This window comes from Dermacentor albipictus, chromosome 1 (genome assembly GCF_038994185.2).
Source record: "Dermacentor albipictus isolate Rhodes 1998 colony chromosome 1, USDA_Dalb.pri_finalv2, whole genome shotgun sequence".
Classification (NCBI taxonomy): domain Eukaryota; kingdom Metazoa; phylum Arthropoda; class Arachnida; order Ixodida; family Ixodidae; genus Dermacentor; species Dermacentor albipictus.
In genome coordinates this window covers 233504624-233518121 of record NC_091821.1, presented here as the reverse complement: position 1 = coordinate 233518121, position 13498 = coordinate 233504624, and the positions used below count along the sequence as shown (strand labels likewise).

The window sequence follows — 13498 nt, the reverse complement described above, 5'->3', positions numbered from 1 at the left end:
GATCGCGAGTGGGGGCTCGAGGCGAGGTTAAGTGTGCGCGCAGCCGTGCAGCCCGCGTCGAACGCTTATCGTGCGCGAGTGCTGCGGAGTGGCCTGCACCGAGCCTTCGCTCGTTATATCTGTACGCGTACATCACGTGAACCACAATCAGGACAAACAGGCACCGGCGCACTTGCCTGTACGCTCATCCATGTTTTGAGCCGACCAGCGCGGCCGTCGGAATAACATAACCCTGCCTGCCCCCCCAACCTCCACCAACCTTTTTCCCCCTTCAATTTCCTTTGTTTGGTTCTCGCTTGCTTCAGTTAAAGAATTGTGCGAGTAAATTCTTTGTGGCTGGCGACTTAAACGCGCAAACAGAGGAATGCTTTCAAATTTACGAGTCGTTTTGTCGCACTTGCGTCCGTGCTCAAACGCCGTAAGCCGCGCATTCCCCGAATGTTTCTCCCAGGAACAAAGCGGGATAAACAACACACACACACACACACACACACACACACACACACACACCGAACAGAGTAGCTCCTTTATTGTGTTTCCTTTTTGCTTCTCGACCGGCCGCACACAACACCCGGTTGAAGCACGGCGAGAGTTAATTGAAGAGCAAGCCTGTCAAGCGATCCACAATGACAAGCCTCGTTTCGCTCACATGATATCTTTCCCTCTTTACATTTTTTGTCAGGATTATTTTTTTCTCTTCTTCTTTTTTTTCTGATAGGAATTCATTAGCCCTATTCATTGTTAATAGCGCGAAGATAAGCAGCCGCGTTAGTACGAATGACGCGATCGCGGTGAACGTCAGCAACAACTCGCGGATCATGGCTCTAGAAGGTATTTTATAGTTCAATCACGAAAGAGAATACTGTTGGCTGCAAAACGAAGGGACGTTGTCGGCTGGAAACTAGAACGAAAAGGCACGCTGAAGAGAGAGCAGAGACCGCGGTGGCATGCCTGAAGGACGCCGAGAGCAGCGTAAAAACCTGGGCTTCCATTATAGTTGAACCGACACCGTGCCTATAATGCTGTTGCATGCGGGCAGCGCTCCGGAACGATGTCATCTAGATCTGTGCCTATGTATACATCACTGCAGAACGGTCATCAGCGCACTGCCTATAGAATGTGCCACCCAATGTTTGTGGCGTTCAGCATGCGTGTAATATAACTTTGTTCAATTCGTCTCTCCCCATGTTTTAACGCATCTGAGCAGTCCCTGTAAAAGCTGCACTAAACATTGTAGAGCTTTCGAAATGCGACACCCAAGCGCTTCTGTGTATAACAAAATCCCCACGCGCTGCTTCCATTGTTTTGTACTAATTTTTCGTTCTTTCCTAAACCACTTCGGCAAAACGTTTCTTTCGTTTTTCTTTCTTTCTTTTTCTTTACCTAGAAACCAGGTTAAATTTAACACTATGCCTGTTCAAATTTAGACAAATGTACGTGGTTTTACCCTATACCCACCATAAAGTTCATGTGTCGCATGTACTTACAGCTTGCGACTTTAAATCACAAAATACAAAAGGAAATAAGGAAGGAAGAATCTGTCACGGACCCCCCCCCCCCCAAAATAAAACAAAAAAAAAACTTTCTATAGCTATCTGGCGCAACGAAAAGTTGAGGATCTAAATTATATAAACTTTGGGTCACAGTGAAAGAGCTAGATGCAAAACGATTATTCATTTTTTATCGGTAAGCATTCGTCATCCATATTAGTATTATGCGGATGTGCACAACACTTATAACTGAAAGTGACGGCGACGGCCCGCCGCAAAAGTTCATAAACGGGGAAATCTATGGATTAGTTAATACGAACGACAACAAAAGTAATTAGACTATGACATTCCCTAACTGCAGTCTGAAATATGCCGCTCAAAAATTTACCTTCTAGTATAACCAGATGTTTCTTTTTTTTAAACTAAAATGCGTCCTCACACATCCCAGTGCTGTATTGGAGAGCACGGGCATGCGATTCTTATAGTCGTGGCGGGCTCGTTCCAATTTGGGCGCACCTTATGATGAACCATAGGTGATAGGAATTGATCGGGAGATCTCCACTATTATGGCTTTCATAACCCAACTGTTTATTTATGTGATTGAAGCTGGATCATATCGGGTGTTTGAAGAGTAAATATAGAGGATGAGCTAATGGAAAAGGCGACCGTCAAGGCATAGACAAAGAAAGGATACACCAGGTGAAGTGGCCCGAGATAAGAGAACTCACGGTACGTATAGCTGGCCGTGTGACACTGTACTAGAGGCGATATATGCCTGCGTTGTGTCGCCTGTTTAAGGGGCGTCGGTCGGGGCACACAGTCGGCGGGCGGGCGGCAAAGTTCCATAGGTAATTGCGTCATTTGACACGTACAGTCGACCGATTCTTTAACAGTACCGCGCGAGCGTCGACTAGCCGGCCGGTCAGCGGCTTCAAACGGCGCAAGGCCACGGGATCAGCAAGGACTTGTTGATATCTTGCCGACATGGAGGAATGAAAAACTCCTTCCTCCATGTTTGCGGATCTCTCTTGCTCGAGCTGATATCGTCGTTTCTCGCCGTTAGAAGGCATTCATCGGCAGGCCATTCGAAGCTCGCGCAGTGCTGTTAAAGAATCAGTCGATTGTACCTGACGCTCTCGCACGTACTTGTGGTATACGAGCACGTACACGTGCACCCGAAACTGTCCCCTGCGCAATCCGCGCACATAACGAGCAATACGTCCTTGTTGCAAACCAAGGGACCTCGGGTGTTAAGAATCGTACCGTCGCTTCTTGTGGGAATCTGAGATTTGAAAACGCAATCCTTTATATGCCCCCACGTAACGAATAAAGCAAGTTTTCCGCGAAAATGATAAACATTATTGCGAAGTCGTGGGTGGTGGGGGTGTTGATTGATGTTACTACAAGTGGGGATGATATATATATATATATATATATATATATATATATATATATATATATATATATATATATATATATATATATATATATATACTTTCTTTTTTGAAGGGCCCCTCACCAGGTCTAGCCATAGCCATATTGAGCTGACAAGCCTCGTGCATACAATGCGCGCTAACCATCGTGTCGGCTAAGTATTACATCGCTACGCGCCGGGGAAAGAGCTGCAATTTCAAACCGAACACCGTTTGCCCTTTTTCTCGCGGGCGCAGCGCTCCCAGCTGGAGAGTTGACGTATATCGCATAAGTATCGCAACATACATCGCACTGCTGTGACGTCGCTCGTAGTGACACATGACTTCGAGAATTATTCAAGGCAAAGTCTGTTACTTGTGTAATCAGTTACTTCAATAAACGAATTAAAGTTTAGAGAAATAATTAAACACACAAACCGAATGCCTTCGTGTTTTTGTTTTACTTTGCACCGCAGCAAGGGAGATGCACTGCCGTTTAGGCTGCTTGTTCCCAAGTCGTGCAGTCGCGCGCGCAGACAACGAAAGTATGTCATTTTCAACCGTGTTCCAGCACGCGATCATGCTCTATGAACCGCTTGTGTCTGCCTCAGTATTCGCGTAGCGCTGACTCCGCTAGTCAGGTGTCCTCGTGCACAGCGCGCAGAATCGTGTGCTGCGCGAAACGAGACAAACGCAACGGCTCGCGCGCGACGCCGTCAGCGGAAGTGCGCCGCGCCACAAAAAAGCGAGTAGAAGAAAAAGAAATGAAGGCGGGGCCCGTGGCGTAAGCGCCAGGCAATCCTTGAGCTCCAGTATGGGAGAACGCAGGGAAGGAATTTCGCTTGCGGAGGATAGACGGCACAAGTAGAGGGAGTGTATTTCTTGGCAGTGGCCCTCGCCTCTTGAAATCATGGGTTCGCGGCACTCAACTATTTCTATCTCGGCTATTAATGAGCCAATTTGAAAAATTGTTGCGGCAGACGGCTCCATAGAGGGCACGTAACAACTTTCAGCGTATAACCTGATTTGCTCTGCGGCCTGGTGAGGGGGCCCTTTAAAATTTATCCGCTACCGAGTCTGCGCACTGCCACTTTTACAGGTTTTAAAACTACGGCACGCGAACAGCTTAAGGTCCGCATTAGTGGCAGTGCGCATACGAATATCCTATAGTGTACTTGGGATATTCTTAACCGTCAATACCACCTGCCCTCTTTGATGCATCTCTATATGCCATCTGGACTGCGTCGAAGAGAGGCGACCCTGCTCTATCGCTTATGGCTGGGGGTGGCTTTCACCAAATCTTACTCCTTCCGCATTGGAATGGCCGACAACGATCTCTGTAATGCCTGTCTTTGCGAGGAGACGCTGGAACATGTTCTGTGCGACTGTCCTGACTATAACGTTCAGCGACAGTCCCTGGCATCTGTTCTAGCGCGCCTTGACAGTAGACCATTGTCGCTCGACACGATTTTCACATGCCGCCGACAGAAGATATCGCAGGTGAAGGCGACAAAGGGACTACTTCGGTTTTTGAAAGAGACGGGATTGGACAAGCGGCTGTGAGAGTGACGTCGCATACCATGCCAGAATGATGGACTCCAACGGACGATGTGTGTGTGCTGTGATATGTGCTCTCTCTCCCTCTCCCCCTTCCCCATCTTTAATCTCCCCCATCCCTCTCCCATGTGTAGGGTAGCAAACCGGTTAAGCCATACTGGTTAACCTCCCTACCTTTCCTTCTCCACTTTTTCCTTCCTTCCTTCCTTAACGTTTCTCGTCTTCTTTCGTAAGCACGGCCGACACCGTACATGATCTGCGGGTATGCTATTTATAAATATCCCTTAGTAGCTATCAGCTGCCCTAGCTCCCACGCTCGTCATTCGTGGAACCAGTGGGTCAGTCGGGAAGGTGGGGTTAAACGGGCGAGCGCGATGGACGAGGTCAAAGGACTTGGGCTACACCGTTTCAGCACTCTGCAAGCGAGGTCCGTTATTCGCATATAATTCGCACGCTCTTGCGTCTCTTTCCTTCCTGCCTCTTCACGGGCGATGGGGAGCCTTGTAGCCATGCACTTGTAGCGCGCAACGGGAAGCGACCAGCGTGATGCGACCGCGCCCCACAGCGACTGACCTCCGGCGGTCTTCACCGTGCGACCCTTCAGGCGAGATGGGCCCCTCCCCCGCCGCCTCCACGTGCCATGTCGCGCAAGACTGATTCGCAGCGTGTGGCATAAAGCATGCCGCGGTGCAAAGGAGAGGCGGCCACACGTAACAATGGCACTCCGGAGAGCACATCTTGGTGCTGCGGAGGAGCGGGGAGAGGGGCAGCGTCAAAAGCTCCATGATCAATGCTCCCTTTCTGCCGCGCACTTTTTCTATCTCGCTCCTGGGCAGCCATTGTACCCGGCGCCTCTTTTCTGCTCGAAGTTCACCTCTCGCTTCTTTTCGCTTTCATACCACGCATCCACCCTCCTTCCCATTCCCTCGCCGCCTCCAACCACCACCTCCTCCGCGCTCCGTTCGGCTTTTTTTTTTTTTTTTGCTCCCTATTATTTTTTGTTTTCGCTACGTGCGCCCTTGCGTCGCTTATAGATATAAATATATATATATATATTTATATATATCGTTTCTTTCCTTTCCTTTATTGTTTTGTTTGTCTTGCGCTCCTACAGGCCATTCCTCGAGAAACAAGCATCCCTCGGCATCACGCCGCCTTATAACAACTGCAGCTGGTGGCATTTTTTATACGGGGAAAATAAAAGGAAAATGATAAAAGGAGACATACAAGCAGACACAATGCAAGCTTCTTGGAATGCCACCGAAGCTGCAGATGCCACGAGAACAATATTGAAAAAAGAAAGAAAGAAAGAATAGAGAAATATATATTTAAAAGACGGGGTGGATAACCCCGCGCGGTCTCTGTTATTGCTCGACGTCACGGATATACGAATAGCTTTTGCAGAACGGAAAAGAAAAAGATGACGAAGCACTTTTATTCTTTATTTCTACCCTTTCATCTTCGCTTTCCCCCGCGGGAATTTCTCCAGTTGTTTGAGCATTCTGTAAAGCGGGCACCACTTGCGGGTTATGAGAACGCACGAACACCGCGGAAAAGCGAGTCCGAATTCAAGGAAGTCTAGGCGCCACTACAGCAACAAACAAAAGCTACGGAGAAAGTAACCTCTAGATGCTTTTTCCCTAGGGCTCGAAGGGGAGGCGAATAAGAACAGGAAGGGGGTAGGCCTCCGCGGGTTTCAAAGTCACCGCGAGACAATGAATGTTGGCCCAAGATGTTTCCTCTGGTGGCGACCTCGGCTTTCTGTATAGTTTCGAAGTCCCGCTCTGTCCCGGCAGCCGGCTTAACGAGAGAGAGAGAAAAAGAATACATCGTCGTTGAGGCCGTTAACTTCGCCGGGAGGAATTTTGCCTCTATCACGAACAAATAAAGAAGAGAAGGCCAGTTAGGCGACAGACCAAATGACGTTCCATCACGCTTACGGCACAGTCACCCCTATTGTACACGACGGAGAAACTATAGGCCACCTACCCGCAATGGGGCCAGTGCTTGAAACTAAATGGATGCATTCATTTTTTAAGCACAACATTCGTTGGTGAATTATATATATATATATATAGTCGCAGTTTCGCCTGAAAGGTGAAGCATCGACTGCGAAAGCATATGAGTAGACAGCTATACGAAGTAAGGATAGTAGTTTTATCGGCCCTATAAACTTCGAAACACTCGCTTACTAACTAAATTAGTTGGTGTCAGCGCGCACAAGCAAACGTGAACACATCCCGCTATGAGCGCGGACACTCGCTGTCAAAACGCCGGTGTGACTAAGCGCGGCAGCAGCAGCAGCGAGCGAAGTGACCTTCGTGCGACCTGTCGCTTCAACGGAAGAGCAAGGTATACGAACCGTCGTCCGCAGATACCTTTCAAGGTACGGCGGGCGTGACCGCGCAATGAGCGCGCTTGTTGGCGGAGTCGATGCTATCCCCCCCCCCCCTCCCTCACTGACTCCCCGCTTTCCTGCCCACATGGCGAGCGAGATTCCCCATCCCCCCCACCCCACGGGCTTTCGCGCGACGGAAGACGGCGCGTTTGCTCTCCGCGTTCTTCCTTCGCGCGCCATATTGTGCCACGGTCGCCGGCTCCCCTCGCGTGCTTTCATTCGCACATACAGCATACGACGCGCGGCGACGGCAGTATATCGCCCTTGTACTTTGTACAGAACATCACGGCGACGGCGACGGCAAAAATGCGCCTGGAGTGTCCAGGCGATATAAATGCTGTCGCAATAAAAAAAAAAAATTCCGCATCGTGATAAGACTATATACTCCGCGGAGATGTCTGTCTGTATGACAACGCAGCGAAACTGGACATAGATACTGACCAATTGGAAGAGAAGCAACAGATGTACGTATAACCGTTCAAAACTCAAGATGATCAGCAAGGCACGCAAGGGCAAGCACAGTTTTGTAAAAGACTATATACGCCAAAGATTTGAAGGAGTTAAAAAAAATGAAGAGAAAAGATGAGAAAGAAACAAACTTTGGACCGATGGGAGTTTAATGAGATACCTTTACACCGCTTGACAACACTGCGCTCAGCATATCGGCGGCACGCATGCGGCGGAATGATCTATAGAACGAGCGAAGTATCATGCAGTGAGCTGCCGACTCAGTGTCCACTTGCGGCGGCAAGAGAGCAGTCAACGACATCGAATGGTAGTCGACAGAAAAATGCCACCCTATCTTCGAGATTGCGATAGTTGTTATCGCCATGACACTAGGAGGGCGGTCACTATTGGCGAGGAGGTGTAGCAATATATGTAGTGCAGAGCAGGCCACGCGGCTTTGTATACGGCGTACGCAGCTTTTCGCCGAAAACCCCAGAGTTAGCTTGCCTAGGCGAACTTGGCAAACAGAGAAACAAGCGATGGCATTTCGGCCTGGCAGTCCCGAGCACCTTCGCCGTTCCAGGCAACCACAAACACGAGCGGCGGCAGCGAGGTCGTAAGCCCCACTTCCAACCGGAGACTCGATGGGGGCTTCCGGCTTGGCGCCTCGACGCAAGACCGCACTCCGCCCTCGCCGTCCACTATAACGTAGCTGCATAATTACGCCCGAATCCCCGAAAGCCTCTCGATAGCCAGAGCGGCGTAATTCCCCGCCACTTGGAGATATCCGGCGCCGGGCACAGACTGGCTAAGCGCGTTTCCTTCCTCTTATGGGGCTGCGAGATCCGCCGGGTGCTCTGGCCGCCAGTTCGCCCGCCCCATGTCCGTGCCGACCAGGACTCCCTCCCGTCGCTTCACGAAGCCGCGGCCCGAGCCCCTCTCAATAAGTGATGGCCTCCGCACCTCCGCTGATGCTTCGGCGACCCCGACGCTTCCGCACTCTCTCTCTCGCCGGTCGACGAGGCAGGCCTGAAAGGATGGGCTCGCTGCGCACACCCCTTGCTGTTGCTGAGTGATGAAACTCTCGCATAATATGAGAGCGGGGGAAAGCATTTATTATGTATAGGGGTTAAACCTCCGAATAGTGAGCGCCAAGCTTTCCAGAACTCGGTCTGCATGAAACCTCAACTCGAGCACCAGGTACGTTCGCCGCAAAGAATTCCAAGAGCCCTATATGCCACAGATTACATGTTCGGATTACTTAAAATGACTAACATGTGGATCACGGAACACGTCTCTCACAACTACTATACATGTGGTACACGGAAGGCGCGCAAAACAAACTTTAAATATTATAACAGGAAGCTGCATACGGTATATCGCCTTCGTTTCAATTTACTGCCATCAAATCGCCTCTTGCGGGGAAAGATGTTCAAGAGGTCGCACCTATTCCCTGAAGAATACACTTCAAGAAATAAAGGGCAGAAGCTGCCGCCGTCGTCTATTAGGGCCGAATATCGCAAACCGCGCGTGCCTACGCTCAGAGTGCATTTCGCTGCATCTGGCGTCTAAGACAGCGTGGGTTCAGAAAATTGTGGCTTCAAGAAGGATAATCGAGATAAAAAATGTGCCTGGCACACTAATTGCGAAACAGGAATGTAGCCAATAAGTTCACAGAATGTGCGCTCGAGTAATAAGAAAACAAGAACTAGAAATAACAGGGGACGAAACCCTTACCGCGACCAAAAGCAAGCGCATCGCTGGCAGCAAAGCGCTTTCCTAAGCTTGATAAATAATAGCCACCGATCAAGGAGCGCCGCTGCTGTGTGAGCCGCCTAGACAGCGGAGGGGGAAGTGAAACATAAACAGAAGATGGCGCGGTTTTCCCGCCTTGTGCACAGCGCCGTGTTTCCAGGAGCAAAGAGGAAGAAATGGCGCCAAGGCGGAAAAGAAAGAAAAAGAACGCAGCAAATTAAGGAAGCGGGCGGAGAAAAAGGAGGGAGCACGAGAAACAAACACGGTCGAATTCACGCGTGTCCTAACGGGGTTCGTATTAAAAGATGCGACGCCAAGAGGGGGCCAGGCGGCTTCGTGAAATGTTCTTTTGGCCGCCGTCGCATTTCACTCGGCAGCCCTGTCGCCATGGGAACGGACGTGCGTGCTCCCGGCGCTGCCTCCTCCTGGTGTAGGGAGTGGGGGTGGCGGGAGGTGGGGGGGGCTACTGGCCATGGACTTCCCTTCTCCCCCGCCCTCCATCCTTGCGGCCGGCTGCGAATGAAAGTGCCAGATGCGCATTCCGGGATCTCGATTATGGGTGCTGCGCTCCCCCCCTTCCACACTCCCCTGCACCTCTTTCCCGCTGTCAGCAGATTAACCCGGACCACCTCGAGAGGGGACCCATCTTCCTAATCATCGTTAGCCTCGCCGGCTGCCGAGGAATGACGATACAGCCGCAACCCCGGCTTTTAATCCGCACTGTTTCTAATGCTTGTTTCTTTCCACGGTTTCCTTCTCGCCCTCAGTCTCCACATCCTTGTTTGTTGTTGCCCGTCACGTATTTCAACCTTTCCACCGCATGCACAGCGGGGAATGCGCATATCATTTTCTTACTTTCTCGGCACGAGGAAGGTGAAGAAAAAGGGTGGCTGCCATGCGTAATTTCTTCTCCCCGGCGACGGCGCATGCTGAAGAAGAGCGCACCGCTATTACGACCAAATCACGTTCCCCTAAGCGCCGTCGAACGAAACGCTCGCTACCATCTCCGGGCCTGAAGCTTAAATCCGTGCAGGGAAGCCACGTCACGGTTGTGCCCGCGGCCTGGCAGCATACGCAAGGTCAGGCGAATGTAAACCACACGCTTACACCCCGCTCGCCACGACGTGAAGGTTGGACACTAGCCACTTAATTGTGAATACGAAGAGCGCCAGCATAGCGAGTTGGCGCGTAGGTTTCGCACAAGACGGGTACGTATGAGGATAACATATGAAACCGTGTCGCGAATTGTGAGTTCGGGATCTCCAAGTGAATGCGACGCAACGCATCGCCAAACGCTGGGCGTAAGCAATGATAATCGCATTTGCCACCAAGCGACGCCAGCCCACAGCGCACTCGCATGGAATTCAAGCCCTGTGAACACACAGTTGGTCGGACAAGCGGCAAAATGCACAGCGCCATATCCTCGCCGTCAATGTCACTGTAGTCTGAATTGGGCGTAAAACTTGCTGGATCACATGTTTTTTCTCCTGCCAGCTTCGATTCTCCATATATTAACAATCTATAAATGATGTGCTTCGTCGAGAGCGTGTAAAAGCGATCTCAACGCCACTCGCCAATCGAAAGGAAATACGTAACCGGGGATGGGCAGACGTACAGGGAAACTCGTGATTGCCAGTCGAAAACTGCCTGTCTTGTCCGGAAATAAAATACACACAACGGTAAAGGCAGTACATTTCAGCGCCTCGGGGCATCTCGATCAACACTTCCGGCGCAAGTTTTCGCGAATGAACCTCTCCCCTGACCGTAATTCCTTCATCAGGACCCCTCCTGGTCGCTCTTCCCATTTCAGCCGTCCGTGGTTCCAATAAGTGCCAGCCGTGTCCAAGCCCTGTAGAACAAGCAAACAAACAAAACAGGAACAGGCGCAACGCCGCAAGACGGCAGCGTCAACAGACGCGTCCTGCCAAAAGGCGGTCGGGCAGACTCGGAGATTAACCTGGCCCGCACTGACTGGCACACCGGAGTGGCCGCCAATCGCGGCTCCTTCCTGGTGCGCCGTTATCGGATGCCTTCCGCACCCTAGGCCCGTTTCGAAGAGCGGCCATCTAGCGAGCGCGTCGAGAAGCTCATCGGTCCCTGAACTGCGCGTCATTTTGGTCGGCGTAGTTTGATGGCCGGCAAGCGCGCGTCAGTCCCCTCCCCCTCGATCCCCTCATTGGCCAACGCTTGCGCCGGCATCATTACCTGCGAGACTGGGCCTGACGGTGAGTAGAGCGCCACCGGGTACTGGTGTCATTACACGGCCGTTCCCATACCTGCGGCCGACCTGTGATGGCTTACTGACAAGACCACTCATTTAGCAGGAGGAAAGAAACCCCCAACACGGAGTGGCAAGTGTCCCAACATCAATTCGGCGTTCAGAAGGCTTAGTAGCTGCAGTGTTCGCACTGCAATCATCGATCTATGACACCCAAGCAAAGATATACAGATACGCCGCTACTTGTGCGTGCGCGACGACGGCAAACTAGGATAGCGTTGACAGGTGAAAGAGCAGTCATCTTGCACGAATGCGCAAAAAAAAAAAGACAAGAGAAAGAAATAGAGAAAGAAAGGGAAGTAACTATCTTTAGCGGTCTTTCGTCGGGACGCAGAGACCTTTTGCATCGGCATACCCACTTTTCCTTTTTTTTTTAACAAGAACGCCCCAACGACCCTTCGCTTCGGTTGGATTCCCGGCTGCGGCGGCAGCATTTCGATGGGGACAAAATGCAAGAACCTTCGTGTACCATGCATTGGGTGCACGTCAAAAAACCTCAGGTGGTCAAACTTACTCCCGAATCCCACGCTAAGGCGTGCACTTATAATTAGATTGCGGGTTTTTGCAAAACACCATAATATAATTTCTTTAACGACTCTTCCTGGCGGACAATGTCAGCTGTCAAAGCAGCAAGCCGTTAATTATAACGAAGTAGTGGTTCCTTACAATACAACGAAGTTGTTCCCCCTTCAGCTTCGTTAAAGCGAGGTTTTGCTGTACAAATAATAGCGCAGCAGCTGGTGTGTTCTGCTGAGCAATGCGGCTGCCAGAGCTTGCAAGATATATATATATATATATATATATATATATATATATATATATATATATATATATATATATATATATATATATATATATATATATGCGTAGAAATTTTAATGAAAAAGGTGCTCCCGATTTGAGAAGTCATATCATTTGCTATTTGTGCACGCACGAAACTTTCGCATGCCGTTGATGTGGGACTCAAAGCGTGCCCCACTACGCGTGAACGTCGCATGGTTTTCGACAAAGACGAAGCCCCAGGTTGAGCCCTGCCAGGCGCCATTCGCGCCGCGTAAGCAAACGAGCGAGGTCAAAGCACGTTGCCGTCTGAATCTCGTCTGACAGAGCTCTCTATAAGCGGCGGCGATTTGCGGTGAAATCTGGCACGTGCACGGCGCCATGCGACGTCGAGATGCACAGTCGCCAATCACATCGCCTGCACCTGCAGCACTTGCGTGGCGCTCTGGAGACGCGCGAGTCGCCCCGTGCTGACGCGACAGCGGTGCCTTCCAAGCGGACGGGCTGCGGCGGCGACAGGGACGCCGGTGGGGCGCCCCGCGCGCGTCATTACGCACCGCTCGGCCGAGACAAACCGTGGCCACGCAGAGGACATGTATACATATAGCAGTGTTCCTGTCACATGCGGAGCCGCATGCGGCCGAAGCCTCCGCCATTTCCGTCTCTTCTTTTTCGTGTGCGCGCGCCATCGACGTGTTGCCGCCGCTGACCTTGTTTCCACTTCATTTACGGAGCCCAATTCTGCTGTTGGATCACGTCGCGGCGCGCGTCCCCGAACACGCGCGCAATCGCAGCGCCAACGGCCGCACACTGCGGCGGCACCGGCTAAGCGCGTACATACACGCGGTCCGATCGCGGAGCCATTTGCATGCCAGCGCTGCCGCAGATGGGCGCCGGCAGCGGCGAGAACTGCCGCGCACGTGCTTGTAACCTTGGCCGCCGGAAAGAAGGAGCAACAAGCACGCGGCTCGTTTGCATTTCTGCGGACGGCGCGGCTGTGCGCGTCATTAACGTTGCGGCCTGTGTCTGGGCGCCTCCTCTGTTTCACGTTACCGCGGACGGAATGCACGCACAAGAGAGGCTGAAGCGCAGAAACTACATTTCAGGAAAAACAATCAGAAAAGGCCAGGGACGACGCCCAGGCAGAGAGAAACCGGGCCGCTCTGCTCCTAATACGAAAGGCTGTGTGGTTGGAAAGACTGCAAGAAGCACGGAACGTTCCCGACTGCCCAGTTTGAAAGGAGCTCATTTCGCGCTCGCAGTTTCGCATGGCGATTCGTGTTTGGTCTTCAGCGACCAGCTGCGCTAGCTGTGCACCTACGCAGAAAGATGACGGCCTCGGGCCAGCAAACCTATCTGCCCATTAACATCGTTATCAGTT

At 51.3% G+C, this 13498-nt stretch overlaps 1 protein-coding gene across 1 annotated transcript in view; it reads right to left on the bottom strand.

Annotated features, from left to right (window-relative positions):
* The window catches only part of LOC135901211 (Krueppel-like factor 6), a 397383-nt gene that overhangs the window by 256980 nt on the left and 126905 nt on the right, over positions 1-13498 (bottom strand). The window lies entirely within an intron of this gene.